Source organism: Euleptes europaea, chromosome 6, assembly GCF_029931775.1.
Source record: "Euleptes europaea isolate rEulEur1 chromosome 6, rEulEur1.hap1, whole genome shotgun sequence".
NCBI classification, from domain to species: Eukaryota; Metazoa; Chordata; class Lepidosauria; order Squamata; family Sphaerodactylidae; genus Euleptes; species Euleptes europaea.
In genome coordinates this window covers 87,417,455-87,436,623 of record NC_079317.1, presented here as the reverse complement: position 1 = coordinate 87,436,623, position 19,169 = coordinate 87,417,455, and the positions used below count along the sequence as shown (strand labels likewise).

At 40.9% G+C, this 19,169-nt stretch overlaps 1 protein-coding gene across 10 annotated transcripts in view; it reads left to right on the top strand.

The window, feature by feature from the left end:
- The window catches only part of SOX6 (SRY-box transcription factor 6), a 539,429-nt gene that overhangs the window by 312,771 nt on the left and 207,489 nt on the right, over nt 1–19,169 (top strand). The window lies entirely within an intron of this gene.

The following is a 19,169-nucleotide window of genomic DNA, read 5'->3' as shown; positions in this document are numbered from 1 at the left end:
AAGTAATTATATATACTAAAGTGTTTTTGTTAGATATCAGTATTGAGTATATGTTTAGAACGTTGAAAAAAACTGATCTAATTACTATTCGTTCAGGTCAGGAATACATGAAAGTCAGTGTAGGGAGGGAACTGGAAATTCCTTATGCTGTGTCATGCAGGGTTGCTGAACAAATGATTCTTGCAGTTAGCATACAGAGTTGCCACATTAGCATGAACAGGGTATAATAAGAAACTCCACTCCTAGTAGACGAATCATGTGATGGCCAGTGTAATACATTGCAGCACTGCTATGTTGATTCCACTCTTTGAAGGCTGTTACCAGCTTCTTCCCCATGACGAAGCAAACATATAAGTTGACCCTGAAGGCCAAAACTGAGATGATCCTAGCAGTTTAAAAAAAACAAACAGATTGATGCTGTGGTACATTGGAAATGAACAAGAAAAATCCCTTATTTTCCCAACAGCCGAAGGGAGCTACCGTTTGCCCCTATGGGGCACGCACATAGATTCTGCATGCAGTGCCTTTAAGGTTCTTTATGATCTGAGGGACAATTTCTCCCAGAATGAACCCACTTGCTCTTCTTTATAATGCTTGCTTGGCTGTGCTTTCCAGTAGGACAAAAAAGATCCATATCAGCCCGGTTGTTGGCTTGGCTTCCTTGTTGTCCCAATCTCTCTAGAAATATCTTCCAGAGAAAGTGGATAAAGTTCTTCCATACCAGTATTTAGAAAAGCCTATAAGGCTGGGTAGCTCAGTACTGCTTTTTGTGATTGAGGCTGATAGGCAGGTGTTTTCTAGTTGGTGTCAGTATCTGGTTTTTAATATTTTGTATTTAGATGTGTTTTATTTGTATGTTAACATTGTTTTATTTTTACATACTGTATGGGTGTATTTTATTGAAAGAGGCCTTGGGTCCCTCTTGTGGGGGGAATGGCAGAATAAAAATACGTATTTAAACAATTAATCAACTCTTTAGGTAAGCATACCCTAACTTGATTCAGTACTTGGAATCAGCTGTTGTTGACTGGCATGTACTAATGTGGGCATAACAGTTCTTGCCAAGCCATAGAACAAAATAATACTGTTATCAGCTTTTAAAGTGTTGCTTTATAGCTTGAACTAAGTGATCAGCTAGCTTGCTTATGTTTAGAACAAATTGTAATACCTATTAAGATTTGTTTAAATAGGTTTCCATCACAACAGGTGCACAATTATTTTATGAGTAAAATATTATAAGCTTTCTAAATTAGCCGGGACAAAATGCAAGTTGCCTGATTAAATAATCAAACCTGATGCTTAAAATGCACCTGATTTCCACAGGAATTTTAAGATGCAAAATTCTAATCTGTCTGATGGGGTTTTTCCTCCACTCTGTGGAAACTGATTGTTTGTAGCAAGCAAGCGACAGCTTCCAGAATAACTGGTTTGGTGTGTTTTACATAATTTGCCTTACATTATACGAGGGGAAAAAAATACTGAAAACCTGCTAATAATAGGCTGTACCGGTGGAGACATTACAGTCTATGTTAAAAATATGGGTGCATCATGCAAAATGACTTGATAGTATTCTGCATTAAGTTATGATGGAGATCAAAGGAAAAACAGTGCTGGTTAATGCAAGTGTAACACCAGTCTGTATAGACATTGTGTGGCATAAGAATGTATCTTCAATTAATGCACTCTCCATCCACTAAGTGTAGAGTCTGCTGTGTAATTACTGTGTGTGTGTGTGTGTGTGTGTGTGTATACACACACACACGGGCACTTTGGGTCTACCAGTTTGACTCATGCACCCTCTTTAGGTGGTGATGTGAAAGACCTCTGCCTGAGTCCCTGGAGAGCCTCTGCTGGTCTGAGTAGACAATACTGACTTTGATGGACCAAGGGTCTGATTCAGTATAAGGCAGCTTCATGTGTTCATGTGTGTTCAAACTGTGACACCACTTATTGAAGAAGTAGAAACCAGTTTATACAGATTCATTTATAGTATACTCACAGTGCAATCCTAAACAGACTTACTCCAGTCTAAGCCCATTGAAATAAATGGGCTTAGACTGGAGTAACCCTCTTTTGGATTGCACTGTCAGTTGTTCTTGTTTGGGATGGAGTTTTATTATTTCTTGAATGCCTTACCTATTAATGAAACATTTATCAAATGCAGGTCATTTTGAGCATCTCTTGTTGATTACTACTTTACTTGTCCATACAGATTGGCATGGACTGAATAAATATGGTCCTAATCTCAGAAGCAATTGTTGGCATTAGTCAGTAAGAAATGCTTCCATGATTGTGATATAAGGATAGTGATAAAAGGAAAGGAAATTTCAATCCATGAGGATGATCATGTGATAACTGCAAAACACTCTGGTGAAATAATATTAATGTTTTCCTAGCATTCGTCTTACAAATTATCTGCACAGGTTAAATACCGGTAACTTTTGTTTTCTAATTAGCGCCTGCTTGTCAATCAGGAGTTGCAAGTGAGATCTTGAGTCTTAAAAAAGCCACAGAATTTAGAGACAGAACCTGAAAGAACTTGAACCACAAAAATTAGGGGTGGAACAAGGAAGGAACAACCCCCACCCAACCTGTAAATGCTGTGTTCTGCTTCTGAATATGTTGAATTTAAATAATTGTGTTGATGCATCAGTAATAGTAATTACTCATAAAAATTAGGGTCCTTATTTTGGGCAGCAATATATTTAAGTAGAGGTGAAATTAGATGCAATTTATATTAATTAGGGATAATATGAACATTATGTGAGTGGTTGACATTTCCATTATTTTGAAAGCATGCCATGGTATCTCAAGACACTTCTTTAACATGACTTTAAAAAGCTGTAGATTGACATGTGCCCCTAGAGTGTTCAGTTATATAATAAAAGACTATTCACCATTCTTAGCCTCTAAGTTTGAAAGCCATTTTATAAGCAGTTTTCACTGTATGTTGCAGTTAAACTGTTCTATATTTTATTTTACTGTTTCCAAAATACTTTTTAGCTTTATCTGGACCATTCATTCTTGTAGAAAGGCATCAAAACAGCTCCCCTTTTCTCAGTGAAAAAGGCAATGTTTACTAAAGCCAGTGAATATCAGAAAGTGATGTCTTACCAATATTAACTAACTGATGCTTTCATATTTAGCATCAAGGAAGCAGGAAGAGAAGGTTTAAGAGAATGAAAGGGGTGTAATTCTGTGGTCTTCATTCAATATTGTGTGAACACTAGAAGAGTTGGTTTTCATATGCCAACTTTCTCTGCCACTTAAGGGAAAATCAAACTGGCTTACAATCACCTTCCCTTCCCCTCCCCACAACAGACATCTTGTGGGGTAGGTGAGGCAGAGAGATCATGACTAGCCCAAGGCCACCCAGCTGGCTTCATGTGTAGGAGTGGGGAAACAAATCCAGTTCACCAGATTAGCCACTGCTCATGTGGAGGAGTGGGGAATCAAACCTGGTTCTCCAGATCAGACTCCACCACTCCAAATTACCACTGTTATCCACTACGCCATGCTGGCTCTCTTAGAACACTAAGACTGTGATCCTGAAGGGGGGCGAAGCTCCTTCGGAGCTGGCGTGACCCCGTGCCAGTGTAGGTGCCACCTTACCACAGAATAAAGTGTCACCTATGCCAGCGAGGGGGCAAAGGCACTGGCGTCTGGGAGCTGTGGAGCTGCTTCAGCCCTGTTGCCAGTGCAACCATGCCGGCAGGGAATTCCCAGAAGGGAAAGCCCATGCTGGCATGGGGGGCATTCCTGAGGCATTCCAAGGGATGGCGCTGATGTTAGTCAGCTGCCAAACCCCTTTCACTCTAAGAATGACCCCCTCGAGCTGCTGCCTTGCTACATCACCTTTTTTGGTGGCGTAGCCTCTCCTTGCTCGGAGCTGCCATCGTATCATGGAATGAAGTGTTACCTATGCTGGCGAGGGGGCATACACACCGGTGTCTGGGAGCTGTGGAGCTGCGCCAGCCCCATTGCCAGCACAGCCACACCAGCAGGGAATTCCCGGAAGGAGCCGGGGAGCTGCGGCATTGCTACACCACCTTTTTTGGTACGAAGCCTCTCTTTGCTCAGTGGGGGCATTTTCGGTTTTTTAACTTAGTAGATGCCTTTTTCATTCCTTTTGGCAGGTGGGAGCGATGCAGCCGCACTGCCTCCTCTGAGCTGCCTGCCTGTCAGTGCGAGCAGAGAGTTTCCTGTGTCCCCTCAATCTATGTGTCATGGCCTACCTAGAGGGCAAGGTGCTGTATCCTCTGCAGCTGCCAGTCCCCCAGGAAACATTGCTTTGGTTTCAGCAGATGAAAGCAGACTGTTCATATCTGACAATCAGGGAGACAGTGTAATGATGAGCAGCAGGTGAAAACGCTGCACACAAAAACACCCATTAAGACAATACTCTTTTGCAGATGGATACACTCTTCCAGTTGGCAACCAGAGACAGGGCTTTTTCAGCAGTGGCCCCTCACTTGAGGCTTGCCTGACACCTATGCTGCTTTCTTTTAGGCACCAGGCCAAAATGTTTCTGTTCACCCAATTTTAATTAAGGAGTTGATGTTTTAACACTGTTTTAATCTTGAAACTGTTGTTCTAAGCTGTCAGTGGTCTGTTTTTATGGTCTGTGTTTTTATGCTGGAGAGGGCTTTGAATACTGAATTTTGATTAATATCTTTTTAAAAAGGTAGAGGTCCCCTGTGCAAGCACTGGGTCATTCCTGACCCATGGGGTGACGTCACATCCTGACATTTACTAGGCAGACTTAGGTATCAGTTATTTGGTGCAACATATTTGCATGAAGTAGAACCATCTTTTATACTAATAGGTTTCTTTTAAAAAGGAGAGTTCCACTGACCCAAATAATTAATGGAATCCAAAACTGTGGTGCTGGACAACCACCTGAATTTGATAATTTTTGTGATACTTAGACAATTGCTACATTCATCAGTAGGATACAATAACCAGAGCACAATGTTCAGTGTTCTCTTATACAACACTGAGAAAAATAAAGTCATATCTTTGCTGGTTGTGAGTTAGATTGAGAAATGTGAGAAAATGAACTTCTCAAATCAACTCATGCTGTTATTGTCTTATTTGGGACTTTAAATATATATATATATAATAACCAGAGCAATAAACTCCATGTGCAGAGAAGGACTCCTGTATTATTGCTTGGCAAGATAAATTTAAATGCAGATTGAAATGCATTATGGGGAACAGGTGATCAGAAAATTCAGAACATGACCCTGTGTGTTCTCAGAAACCTTTCTGCACATCAAAATGGCCTCTCTGTATATTTAAATCCTATTGATGAGGAATTTTCACACTGCTCTGTATAACTTTATTTTATGCAATGTCAGCTGGCCAGTGTTTATGCCAGGGGAGGAACGTATTGATGCCACAGCTTTTTTGTGACATTGTGTATTATTTTCAAAGCTATTATATTTGGGGAGACTTGCATCCATCAACCACAACTTGCTTCATCAAAACACATAGCATACATTGTACAACAAGAGAATCTACAAGTAGGTATTAACCTTCCAAAATCAATTTGAAAAGGGATTTAGTAGATTATAGGTTGGTGACACCGCTGTCAAATTTTCCACAGAAATTTGTTTTACTTTGACAACAAAGAAAGAAAGCTGTAGAAGAATAAACATGGTGGGGAAAAAAGTCCAGAGTAGCTGTGGAAGATTTCCTCAAAGGAAAAAGAAGTAGGAAAAAAGTAATTGACATATATCCTACCAGTCTAGTCAGCAAAGTTTGACGCATTCCACCAGCCTTGCTCTACCTTCAGGGGCTCTTCCTCCTGTAAAACTTCTGTAAAACTTAAAACTTCTTCCTCCTGTAAAACCTAAGTTGTAGAAAGGCTCCGTAGGCTGGTGTGCAGCAGAAACACTTCAGAATTTACTAAGTACCAATAGGGCCAGTGCCAGTCTTGTTTGCGCCCTAGGCAAGGCTAACTACTTGTGCCCCTCCCCAATGCCAACCAATTTTCAAAAACAGATGTCTTGTGGGAAATATAAAAGCCTGATGCATTCCTACAAAACTTTTTATAAGACGTTATAATTAATTATCTTCCATAGCACTGTTGTGGTACTTACCTTAAAATTAAAAAATATATAAATAGTCAGTTGCATTTTTTCAAGAAACTAATCTGTTTAAAACTGTGCCCCTCGGGCCAGTTCTGCACCCCTCTGAAGTCTGCGCCCTAGGCGACTGCCTAGTTTGCCTAATGGTAGCACCAGCCCTGAGTACCAATTAAGCAGACTAGTGGGAGTATTGTAATATATCTAGTCCTTTGAATTCTATGATTTTACTTAATTTTAGATTAAACTAATTCAACAGATGTAACAATAGTACAAAGTAAGTCACCTAGTGGAATGAAACTGAGGAATAAGGTGCAATTTTTCTGTTCTAAAATTTTGGATGTTTTAAAGCTGATGTGAGTCACGTAGGTGCTATTTACACAGCCCAAACAATGCACTTTCAGTCCACTTTCAGTGCACCTTAACAATTGTTTGCAAGTGGGTTTTACCAGTTCACACAGTAAAATCCACCTTCAAAGTGCATTGAAAGTGCATTATTTGGGCTGTGTAAGTAGCACCCTGCCCTGATCTGGATGGCCCAGGCTAGCCTGATCTCGTCACATCTCAGAAGCTAAGCAGGGTCAGCCCTGGTTAGTATTTGGATGGGAGACCACCAAGGAATACCAGGGTTGCTGTGCAGAGGAAGGCACTGGCAAACCACCTCTGTTAGTCTCTTGCCATGAAAACCCCAAAAGGGGTCGCCATAAGTTGGCTGCAACTTGACGGCACTTCACATACACACACAAATAGCACCCTAGAGTCTTATTTGGGAGAAAGGTGGCTTAAATAAGCCTAGTAATGAGGTATGGCTACTCTCTCAAAGCGCTGATATGCTATAAATGTTTGGATATGGATATACTGAGATAAATTTAAAGGTTTCTCAGCGGCATGTAACTACTTCTACCTTATCTACTACTTCTCAGGGTGGTTTCTTTTTGTATTCTGGAGATGCTTTTGACACAAGATCAAATGCGGTCGAGACCCCAAGATGTCTATTTCAGGATTTGCCAAATTCTTAACCATGTTAAATCTTTCCAGTTATTCTTCTTAGATTTTGCAGCTGGGGTTGTGTTTGACTTTTTGAAACTATCTGTAACCAAAGATGTAGTAAGATATTGTGCTTACAGAACAAGATGTGTATCTTTGTGACTCCGCATAAGTGGCTTGATTTCTGATCAGTTAGGGAAAAAAGAAATAGAATTTAACTCGGCAGTTTAGCAGCGGCTTTGAAACATCTGGCGAAACATATTCATGCCTGTGGTAGCAAATATAATTAGACCAGAACTTTGTAAGAACATGGGTGGAACCATGGTCTGGGAAATGCCAGCATATTGTGATTGGGAAGCTTCTCTGCATGGTTAAGCCTGGTCTCTTGTCTTGCAACATGACCTTCAAAGTGCATAGAGATTGGCAAAGGATTACAATTTCATTTGGAGTTCATTTGTTCATGGCAAGTAGAAGCTCAACATGCTTATGAAATGCTTTCTACAGTTTCTTTTATCAACGTGTTTGAAATTACCTGGTTGGCTACATTTGAATTGTGATTTTCGACTTAATTTAGGGATGTTCATTTGTAACTAATTTTTTGTTGTTGCTAATGTTGCTTGATGAAGAAGGTAGTGAATTGGCCATCTGAGCATCTATGATTCCAATGGATGTAGCAGGTTCTGAGCCTCTTGCAACCAAGCTCCCTGCCTAAACTTTAAAAATCCTATCAGTTTTAAATATCAACACTTCACAATATATAAAACCAGCAAATCATAAATATCATCTAAGCAACATTAAATAGTACAAAATACTATTCAGGGTGACCAGAGCTAGCGACAGATTTTGAGGTGCCTCAAACAAAATGCCCTCAAACAGACAGGCCTCTGGATCAAAGTCATATTACCCTCAGCCGTACCACTTGTGCTCTCACCTGCCATTTTTCTTGCTATATGGATGATGGCTTCTGATGCTCCTGTTGCTTCGTTGTCATTGCTGCTGCTATTTGACACTGTCTCACAGGGAAGAACAGGCAAACAGGCTGTTCTGATTGTGGTGAGAAGGACAGTAATAGCTGCCCCAGCTGCCCCATGTTGCTCTTTCCATGACAAAGGAATGGACAATGGTGGGCAATTTCACCTTCCACTGGTGAAATGCTGCGGCAGTTACTCCGGCACCCGAGCATGGTGCTGTTGCGCCACTCCCCAGCGCTGGCGTAAGTGGCCTGCCTCTGGAGTAGATGCCCATTTTCACACTGCAAGTGGCATCTACGCCAGTGCTTGTGTCACACCATCTCCAGAAGCCTTTCACCCCCCTCCTTCAGGGTTGCTCAGCCCGTGTCTTAGTTTTCTATAAGCAAAATTTGTAATATCATCATGAATATTCAGCATATTCATTCTGGACAAATGTTTTCACATTTAAGCAATGAACGTATCTTTGAAAACATACTGTATGTTTTTAGTATATGGTGTCTAATGCTGTAAATCAGAGCTCCCCAGCTTGGTGAATGTGGGTGCCATGACACCCCCTGACACCCTTCTTGGCACTTTCCTAGTGTTTTTAGAAAGTGGGTGTGACCAGATGGGTCTTTTGCACAGCCCAGCTGCTGATAGGATATTCATATTTAAAAAATTATTTGGCAGCAGCTGCCACCCCAGCACAATCATCTTTACTGTATAACTAAAGGTAAGCTGTGTGTAAATAAGAAAATATTTTTAAACAATGTATTAATTTTTAAAATCCTGTTAATCAAAGCTTCTGCCTGAAATGTCAAAGAGTTACTGTTAGAGTTATGCATAACCTCACTGCTGGACAATGGATGGTTGGCTCCAACTCCTCTAGCAGCAATTTTGTGGTTAGCTCTAGGGGTGAGCAAAAAAAAAAAAATCAGTAAAATTCAGATTTGGGTCTAATGGACTTGAATTTTTGGGGTGAACCTGAATATTTCCAAACTTCCATATTGGGAATATCCAGATTCCTGAAAAAAATTCAGGTCTATTCGACTTGAATCCAAATTTTACCGCCTCCTTATTTCCCCTTCTGCCCAACCCCCCCTTACCTTTACTCAGGGCTGCAGCTGCTGTTTGCAGCTCTGCGCCACCTGCTGCCTCTGAGTTCCATGTGGAGCCCAGTGGTGATGGCGGCGGCTTGCACAAAGCTGCACCTCACAGCTCTCTGCAGGCTGTTGCCTCTGAGCCTGACATGGAGCCCAGAAGTGGCAGTGGGGGAGTTTTGTGATGGCTGGCTATTAGGTAAGTAAGAGAGAGGAGAGGGGGAGAGGGGAGGGTGAAAATTCAGCCTGATTTGGGAATCTACTCTTTGGCTCCCTTTAAATTGCCGCCATTTTTTCAGGATAACTCCTGTCTCCTGTTCAGCCATTTAATAGTCGCATCCACCCCTCTGTGTCAGAATTCCAAAGGTACCTGCAGGCCCAAAAAGTTTGGGGACCCCTGCTCACATAAAATAATCAAATCATTTATTATTACAGCCAAAGGCCAGCATAAAATGTCAAATATACATAAAATATACATCCTATATTAAAATTATACAACTTCCACTTACAGCATCTCATCTGTGCCGTTAGTCTGAAGGTTTACCCATATGGTCTTTGTTCTTCATAAGTGTCTTCCGTTTCCAGCAAACATAGGAGCAAAATTTTGCTACAGAATATGAAGTATAGCTCACCCTATCTTCCAATAGATATTCTACCAAGGAAGTCTCAAAGGTGTGAGAGTGTACAAATTGATAGGAGGGGGGGTGATTAAACGATTTCTGGCATCATTATAATGTTCGCAATGAAGCAAAATGTGTCCTAGCGTCTCTACCGTATCCATTGAGCAAAAACATTTGCGTGTCTCCTTTGGGCAGTGAAGAAACCTTCCTGAGAGTACAGCAGATGGAAGGGCATCAAATCGGGGCCTAGAAAAGGCCCATCTTAATGTTGGGGAAGTAATTGAGGTTAGGCACATAAAATAATCAGCATACTACACATTGTTAGTGACTAAATCCTTGCCTTAAAATGATTCTACTCATTCCAAAAGGGCAAATATCCACAGAAGATATTTTCACAGCTTCCCAAAATTTACCAATTTTTTTGTTAGAAATACTTAAAGGAAATGATCAACTTTTCCCCTTGCCCTATTCTGGAGCGGAGTAAAATAATGAAAAGTGTAACTGCTTTCTCTTTCTGACATCTGAACTAAATTCCTGTGATTGTTGTGTTTTCAGTTGACTTGAACTCAGCCTTGATTCCCACTGTTATCACTGGGTTATGAATCATGTTCTGTGTGTGCTTGATAGCCCATATTAAATGTTGTCGTCTTTTCACCTGCATGAAAGGTTTTTACATAAATTGTCTTCTCAAATAAATACTACAAAGTTTCTTCCTTATCATTTTTGATAGACAGGGTATGCATATCTCTTTTCTTTGTTGTGACTTTCATGTCTTAATTACTTATAACCAGAGGCAATTAAAAAAAACTTAACAAGAATACCTGAGTTTTCCCTGATATACTTGTTTTTATTTGTAAGACATGAGAGTCAGTAATGTAATTAGGATTAAGATTAAAATTTATAATTAAAGTGTATATATCTTGTAGTATTATAATATGCTGCCTATATTTATAATTCATACATTTCTGAGGAACATAAGAACATAAGAAAAGACCAAGGCCCATCAAGTCCAGCAGTCTGTTAACACAGTGGCCAACCAGGTGCCGCTAGGAAGCCCCCAAACAAGACGACTGCAGCACCACCATCCTGCCTGTGTTCCACAGCACCTGAGATAATAGGCATGCTCCTCTGATCCTGGAGAGAATAGGCATGCATCATGACTAGTATCCATTTTAACTAGTAGCCATGAATACCCCTTTCCTCCATGAACATGTCCACTCCCCTCTTGAAGCCTTCCAAGTTGGCAGCCATCACCATATTTTGGGGCAGGGAGTCTCACAATTTAAATATGCGTTGTGTGAAAAAAACCTTCCTATTATCTGTTTTGAATCTCTCACCCTCCAGCTTCCGCAGATGACCCTGCGTTCTAGTATTATGGGAGAGGGAGAAAAACAGGCTAATAACTGGGTAGGTATCATAAAAGTGTGTTACTTAATGAGTAACTTACAAATATTTGTGAAAGACAAGCTATTCTGTAATGAAATACCTAACTCTAGTGTAAATGAGCAGAGGGAACTGAGGTGAGAGGAACTGTAACATTGGGTCTGAGGATTTTCCCTTTCTGAATGTCAATAGAGCCAAAGGGATGCAGCAGTAGATCTGATGACTGCTTGTACCTTTATCAAGGACTCCATTTTAATCGAGCCCAATGAGGATGCTAGATAAATGCCCGCATTACCTGATTCTCTGTTGCCAGCACAGGTCAACTGGATCTTTTGGACTATTTTTAAAAAATTATTGCAATGAGAAATCAACTTCTGAATGACAACAACAAAAAACTACTGCCAGATCATCCAATAGTAATTAAATGCTAAATGTAAATTTAATTTCCCCTTCCTGCTTATTTTGCAAACACAGTAGCGTACCGGGGGGGGGGGGATAAAATGTGCTATTAAATAAACAATGAACAACGCCAACTTCTGCAGGTCTAAGAGACCAAGAACAAAACTATGTGCCCAACAACAAAGAAGCCAGACTAGAAGATCACTTAATAGTGTACCAAACCTGTAAAAATGAAGAAAAAACAGGCCTATGAGCATTAAAATGCTGGCCCTGAGTATTCCTGAATGTTTTCAGAACCCAATTATCACTATTCCAAAAAATCCCGATCACTTCAGGTACCCAAATGTATCCAGTGGTGTGGTGCGCAAGGAGGAACCATCACCACTGCGAGTCCTGCAGGAAGGAACTGCTACCACTAGTTCCAGGAGAGTCAGTGAGGAGGCAGCACTTCAGGTGGGCAAGGAGGGACCACCTGGAACCCTGCCATCACTGCCTCTTCAGCAGTGAGGTGATGGAAGGTAGGTGTGTGAGGAGGATCTGTTGCCATCACTGTTGCTCCTTCCCTGATGCCAAGGTTACGATGTTGAGGGGTGGGGTGGGGGTGGGAGAGCAGCCTGAACCATGGAAGCAGTCCTGTGAGTGGGTGGGAGAATGACAGTGAAAGTAGGAAGAAAGACTGAGGGAGGAGATGTTACAGAAAAAGTAGGGGAGGGGAGAGAAGAGTGACAGAGAAAGGCGGGGGAGAACCATGGGGAAAGGGTATGAGCAACAGAAGGGGTGGGGGGAGAGGGTAGGAAGCCAAGGCAGGGAGATGATAGTCCCCCTCCCTGCAATTTCCTTGCAGGTCCTCACTTGTGGAACCTCTAATGTCCAGCAGTTTTGATATGACCTAGGGCAGACCTGGAAACATATAAAATGTAGTTAGGTGGGCCCTGATCGTTTTTAACATTCCATGCATACTTCAGGAGTGTTGCCTCCCTTTAAAAAAATATTAATGTGTTTACCATTTCAACAATTGTCTTGTTAATTAAAAAAAAGAAATGGAGTTGGGAAGAGGATTCTTGATGACATCAGGGGAGCCAGCCAATCAATGCATGTACATCTTGCTTTTAACTTGCAGAGTGAAGAGCACTTGTTGTTCTCAAATGTTACATGTCTCCCTCTCCCTACAAGTATGCTGACCCTATCTCACTTGTCCTAAGTATGATGTTCTAGAACTGTAAAGATGTGCATGTATGTTAACCAATTTTCCTCTTAAAATTTCTGAGACCAGACAGGAATTTGCCAATCTTTATACAAACCTTTTCTCACTTAACTGTGTATGCAAAAGACAGCCGTCATTACATCATCTGCATTTTTGTTTCCTCGTCCCCAAAATAGATTGGAGATTGCCTTTAGTAAGGAAAACCCCCAGCATTCTTTAGTGCTTCACAATCTTGTCATACAACCCAGCAGTCCCCTTTGCTGAACATCACATCTGTGAAACGGGTTAACTTACACAATGCATCTGTTAGCAAATGTCATTCTAGTGACAAAAAAAATTTGTAACATGACAGCTTCAGAGAAAAGCTCTACTACATGCAACTTTGTAGAGACAGGTGGGTTCATTCTTTGTTTATGCAGTTTTTACATCTAGTTCTTTTATTAGATCTGGTACATTAATAATATAATATAAGATTGCAGTGCTGCACACGTACCATAGGGAAAATCAAAATGTTTGAATTCAGTTAAATATAAGAACCAATAGTGATGGCATTCATAGTTAATCAAATGTAGAGTTTTGCGTTGTGGAAGCTCTGGGTGATTTACTGAGCTCACACAACATGCAACTGGTCCTATACTGATCCTCTTCCTCAAAGGAGAAAGTGCCCCGCTGTCTTAATGAATGCCAAATTAATTAGCAGACATTTATTTTCACCACTGCAGTTATATCCTAAGCCTGCAAGGAGGGCAGAACCATTTGGCTATATAGGCTTTTAGTGGAAATGATCCTTTGCACTTAATTGCAAAAAATATTTTTATGTTGGATTATACCAGATTACTTGCCTCCATGAATTGATTGGCCTTTAGAATGCAAAGGTCCTTGAGTGGCCCAGATCTTTCCTACTTCTACCACTGCTGTATGACTTTCCTTGTTCTTCAGGACAGAAAGGCAAACATCCGTTCCGGTTTCAAGAAACTATGGTGCCGTGTACTGGCTCTGGAGCATTTCCTTTTGCAGTAGTATAAATTATGGTTACACTGACCACTGATGAAATCACTAGGGCACTTGGTCTCCACTGCCAGTGAGCATGTAGTTTGGAAATAAAAGGGTGTGGCCAGTATAGCCCCCAGAGGGTGTTACGTTCCAAGGGAAACAACCTCCTGGGGGTCCCTGGCCCCAAAGCTATCTGTAGGGTTGCCAGCTCTGGGTTGGGAAATACCTGGAGATTTCTGGGATGGAGCCTGAGAAGGGCACTGTTTGGAGAGGGGAGGGACTTCAATTCCATAGAGTCCAATTACCAAAGCGGCCATTTTCTCCAGGTGAACTGATCTCTATCACCTGCAGATAAGTTGTAATATTGGGAGATCTCCAGTTACTATCTGGAGGTTGGCAACCCTAGTTATCTGGCTGTTATCAACCAGGGCCAGGGCTTTTTTGGCTCTGTCCCCAGCCTGGTGGAACTCTCTGTCTAATGAGACCGGGCCCCCACGGGACTTAGCTCAGTTCTGCAGGACCTGTAAGATGAAGATGTTACACCAGACCTATGGTTGAGGGCAGCGACGGTCAATACATGAACTGGCCTCCCATCTGTATCTTTCCTTATCCCTCATTAAATCCATACTGAACACAATATTGGGAGGTGCTATATAGTTATAAAGAAGAAAGAATCAAATGCTGGAATTTTAATTTAGCTAGAGTCATTTTATTATTGGATATAATGTTGTATTCCCTATGGCTTTGTCTGTACTATGTTGGAAACCGCATTGAGCCCGGCTTTGCCAGGGGAGGGCAGGGTATAAATTGAACAGAATAAAATAAAATAAAACGTATAACCCTTCTCTGAGTATACATGAACACATGAAGCTGCCTTAAACTGAATCAGACCATCAAAATCAGGATTATTTACCCAGTCTGGCAGAGGCTGTCATGGGTTTCAGTTAGAGGTCTTTCACATCACCTTTGACCTGATCCTTTTAGCTTGAGATACTGGGGATTGAACCTCTGCGTTCAAAGCAGATGCTCTCCTACTGAGCCACAGCCTCTGAATGATTTTCAGATTGCTGCAAACTCTTAAATACCTGTCTTCAAAACCATTTATTTTCTCAAAGCTGTACAGAGCTGTTGGCTTGTCCTTGGGGGGGAAATGAGAGGAGAAGAGCACAGCAGAGCTCTTCATTCATTGCTTTAAGTATTCTTTTTTTGTTACTGTATTTCTGCTTACAGTGGTTTGGAGGGTGAAAGGGCATAAGGGTGAGCATTCCAATAGGAACTAACCAAACAGTGCATTCCTAAGGAGAGTTACTCCAGTCTAAGCCCATTCATTTCAGTGGGCTTAGACTGGAGTAACTCTCCTTAGGGATGCACTGAAAGTCTGAGGTGAACACACTCTGTTCTTTAATATATTGTGTGAACTAATGGGAGTTGGAAATGTAATGATATTCGTATACACAAATTCAGGCAATCTTCTTTGCATTGCGAGACTGTGCATTAATGTAGTTGCCTGTTATGCGCTTTGCATTGCAGCTACTTTGCAATTGTTAAGTTCTGTTTGTCTATGTTCTTTATGTCTACATTCTTGGGGTACCAAATACAAGCCTCCCTTATTCTTTAGTAGGTTGTTGGTGTGCTTACAAAAAAGTGCCCTCTCTGATGGCATTTATGCATTCCTGTAAAACAACTTTATTTCAGAGAAATTTGTCAGTTATTAGCAGCTGTTTGGTTTCGATGTTGATGGTAAAGTTAAGATTTGTAAGTTTCTCTTCAGGGTTAATTGCTGTGAATTTATTCTAATATGATTTTTGTAAGATTGTCTTATGTTTCAAACAATATGTAAAGTGCCTTGTGCAAAACTTGGAAAGGGGGTGAATACCTTTTAAAAGAAAAATGAATAGATTTGTAACTCTCCATTTATTTCTTTGGGATCAAATCACCTCCCCTTTCTATGCCCACTCTGTCCTTCTGCTTGTATTCTGGAGTTGTCAAACATCTCCCTGTACCCATTCTGCCCATGAGTAATTGCCTGTAAAACTGAGATCCTTTCTTCCACCTGTCCGGAAATTGGCAGTGAAGATCCCTTGGGTGATAGGTACACACCCTGAGAATATCATCCCAATTGGTAGTCAGAAGAAATGTTAGAGTCAAAACTGTGCTGTGCCTTTAATTGCCTTTGTTATACCTTTAAATGTTGCACACTTTGTCAAACAGGCTTTCACAAGTTATAGCTAAACCAATGCTTAAACCAGTGGGAACAAATAAAGAATGCAGTGGTATCATTATTGTAAAATAACATAATTATTAATGAGCAAAACAAATCAAATACAAACAACACTCCTGTGCACTTACAGAAAACAGCTTAAGTTAGGATATTTCCCCCCTTTGGGAGACTTCTATGTACTAAATGAGCCACTCTACATGCTGGGCATGTTTGCCATAGATGCTACAAAACACAATTGTGGCATTTAGGCAAATCTTTATTAAGTACTGGACAGCAGCATATGGAAGCATCAACAATTGCTAACTGATGGTGGAATAAAGGAATTTCAGTATCCTGCCTTTTTCATTAAACAAAAAAATAAAACAGAAAAACAGAAAAGTCATTCAGAACTTAGTCATATCGGTTCAGCTGTTGTAACCAAAGACTGATAAGATAATAGAAGCCTTTGTGGTTGTTCTGTACTGAAATCCTTTATCTTTATGATGCACTTGGGGGCTCTTCAGAGTAGAAAGCTTTTTAAACTGCTCTTGGAGTTAAAACTCAAATTAGATGCCTGTATACAGGGAAGGAGGCTCTGCAGACAGACAAAACAGCACAAAGTGACTTTTATCTTGCAAGCCCTTCCATTCGATTGTTACTTTCTTTTGCTTTTTTTTTTTAAAATCCTCCTGCTGTTTATTTTTGTTGCCCTGTTTTGTGGCATTTAAAAGATGACCCAATCAAAAAAGGTAAATGCTAAATGGCTGGACACAGTCTGTGAAGTGGGAACATCACAGCCTATCTGATGTTTGCTGCAGTCTGCAATATTAGACAGAATGATTTAACAAAGTTATCTCTGGACAGCTAAGATCAAACACGCTCGCTTTTATGTCTGGCATTGTGTCTTACTTCCATAAGATGCATATGAAATTGCAAGGGCAATAGTTTTAATTTTATTTAAATACTGGAATATTTGCCCTAGATTTGTTTGGATTTTTTTTTATTCCATTGCTTCAGTGGAGGAAACCTTACAATGGGACTTAACTCTAACTAGCTTTCCCCTTAATGCATTACAATCCAATTTCCTGATTAATTTTTGAACGAACAGGAAATCCTGGCTAGCTTTCACAGTTGGTTTTAAAAGCCCATGTGAAAAATTCTTTTGGACTGTGGAAATGCATTGAAATTGTAGAGTTTTGTTGGCTATGGAAATAAAGAGATATATAGTATTAAATATTATTTTGCTGAAGTTTCTTTTTTAAAAAATCATTAATTATTCTAAGCAAAGCTCATCTGTGATAGCCCAATTTTATTATGGAATTGTAGAGTTGGAAGGGACCACCAGGGTCATCTAGTCCAACCCTGTGCACAATTCAGGAAACCCACAGCCAACTCCCCCCTACACCCCCAGTGACCCCCCCTCTGTGTCCAGAAGATAGCCAAGATGCCCTCCCTTTCATCATCTGCCCAAGATCATAGAATCAGCATTGCTGACAGGTGGCCATCCAATCTCGTCTTAAAAACCTCCAGAGAAGGAGCGCTTACCACCTCCCGAGGAAGCCTGTTCCACTGAGGAACCGCTCTAACTGTTAGAAAATTCTTCCTAATGTCTAGATGGAAACTTTTGATTTAATTTCAACCTGTTGGTTCTGGTCCGGCCTTCTGGGGCAACCTTCTCGTGTTCCAAAGCTGAATAAAAAGGCAAGTGAACCAGTGAATCTGGCACATTTCTTGCTTTTTTGATCTAACCCATACAAACCCTTTTGGCTTCAGTGGGCCTTGGACTACGACCTTTGTTATGCTGTGTGCTTAATGTACACTGATAGAACCTGCCAATTCAGAATAGAAATATGCATTTTTATCAATGAAAAAGACTTGCCTGTATTAACATAAGAATAACCCTGCTGAATCAGACCAGTGGTCCACCTAGTCCAGCATCCTGGCTCAGACAGTGGCCAACCAGTTCCCCTGGAGGTCCAACAACAGGGCGATAAGGCCGAGGCCTTCCCTTGGTGTTGCCTCCTGGCACTGGTATTCAGAGTTTACTGCCTCAGAATGTGGAGGTTTTGTCTTAGTCACCATGGCTAGTAACCTCTGACAGACCTATCTCCATTAATCTGTCTAATCCTTTTTTAAAGCTGTCTGTGGCCATCACTGCATCCTCTGCCAGTGAATTCCACATTTTAAGCACTCATTGTGCAAAGAAGTTTTCCTTCTGTCTGTCCTGAATCTACTGCCCATCAGCTTCATTAGATGCTCTTGAGTTTGAGTATTTTGGAAGAGGGAGAAAATGTTATTTGTCAACTGTCCTGTCTCCACCCAGAGCATAACTTTATAAACCTTGATCATGTCCCCCCCCCTTAGTTATCTCTTTTCTAAACTGAAAAGTCACAGACCCCAACCCCCTGGATCAACTTGGTTGCCCTCATCTGTACTTTCTCCAGCTCTGCCCTTTTTGAGATACGGTGACCAGAACTGCCCCTAGTATTCCAGATGAGGCAGCACCATAGATCTAAACAAGGGCATTAAAATATTGACTATTTTATTTTATAACCCCCAACATAGAGTTTGCCTTTTTCACTGCTGTAGCACATTGGGTTCACACTTTCATCAAGCTATCTACTACAATCCCAAGATATTTTTCCTTCTCAGTCTCACCAAGTTCAGACCTCATTAATCTATACTTGAAATTGGGATTTTTTGTTCCGATGTGCATCACCTTACACTTACCAACACTGAGCTTCATCTGCCACATTGTTGCCCACTCACCCAATTTGCGAAGTTCCTCCTGGAGCTCTTCACAGTCATCCTTGGTTTTCACCAACCTGAATAATTTTGTGTCATCCACGAACTTGGCCACTACACTACTCATCTTTAGTTCTGGATATTTATGAACAAATAAATAACACTGGTCCCAACACTGATCCTTGTGGTATTCCACTGCTTACTTCCCTCCATTGTTACAGCTGTCAATTTACTCCTACTCTTTGCTACCTGTCATTTAACCAGTTGTAATCCATAAGAGAATCCATCCTCTTATCTGATGACTACTAAGTTTACTCAGGAGTCTTTGGTGAGGTACCTTGTCAGAAGCCTTTTGAAAGTCCAAGTATATAATGGCTACCAAGTTACCATTATCTACATGCTTGTTCAGTTTCTCAAAAAACTCCAAACGTTTGGTGAGGCAGGACTTCCTTTTGCAAAAGCCATGATGACTTTCCCTCAGCACATTTGTTCCTCTCTG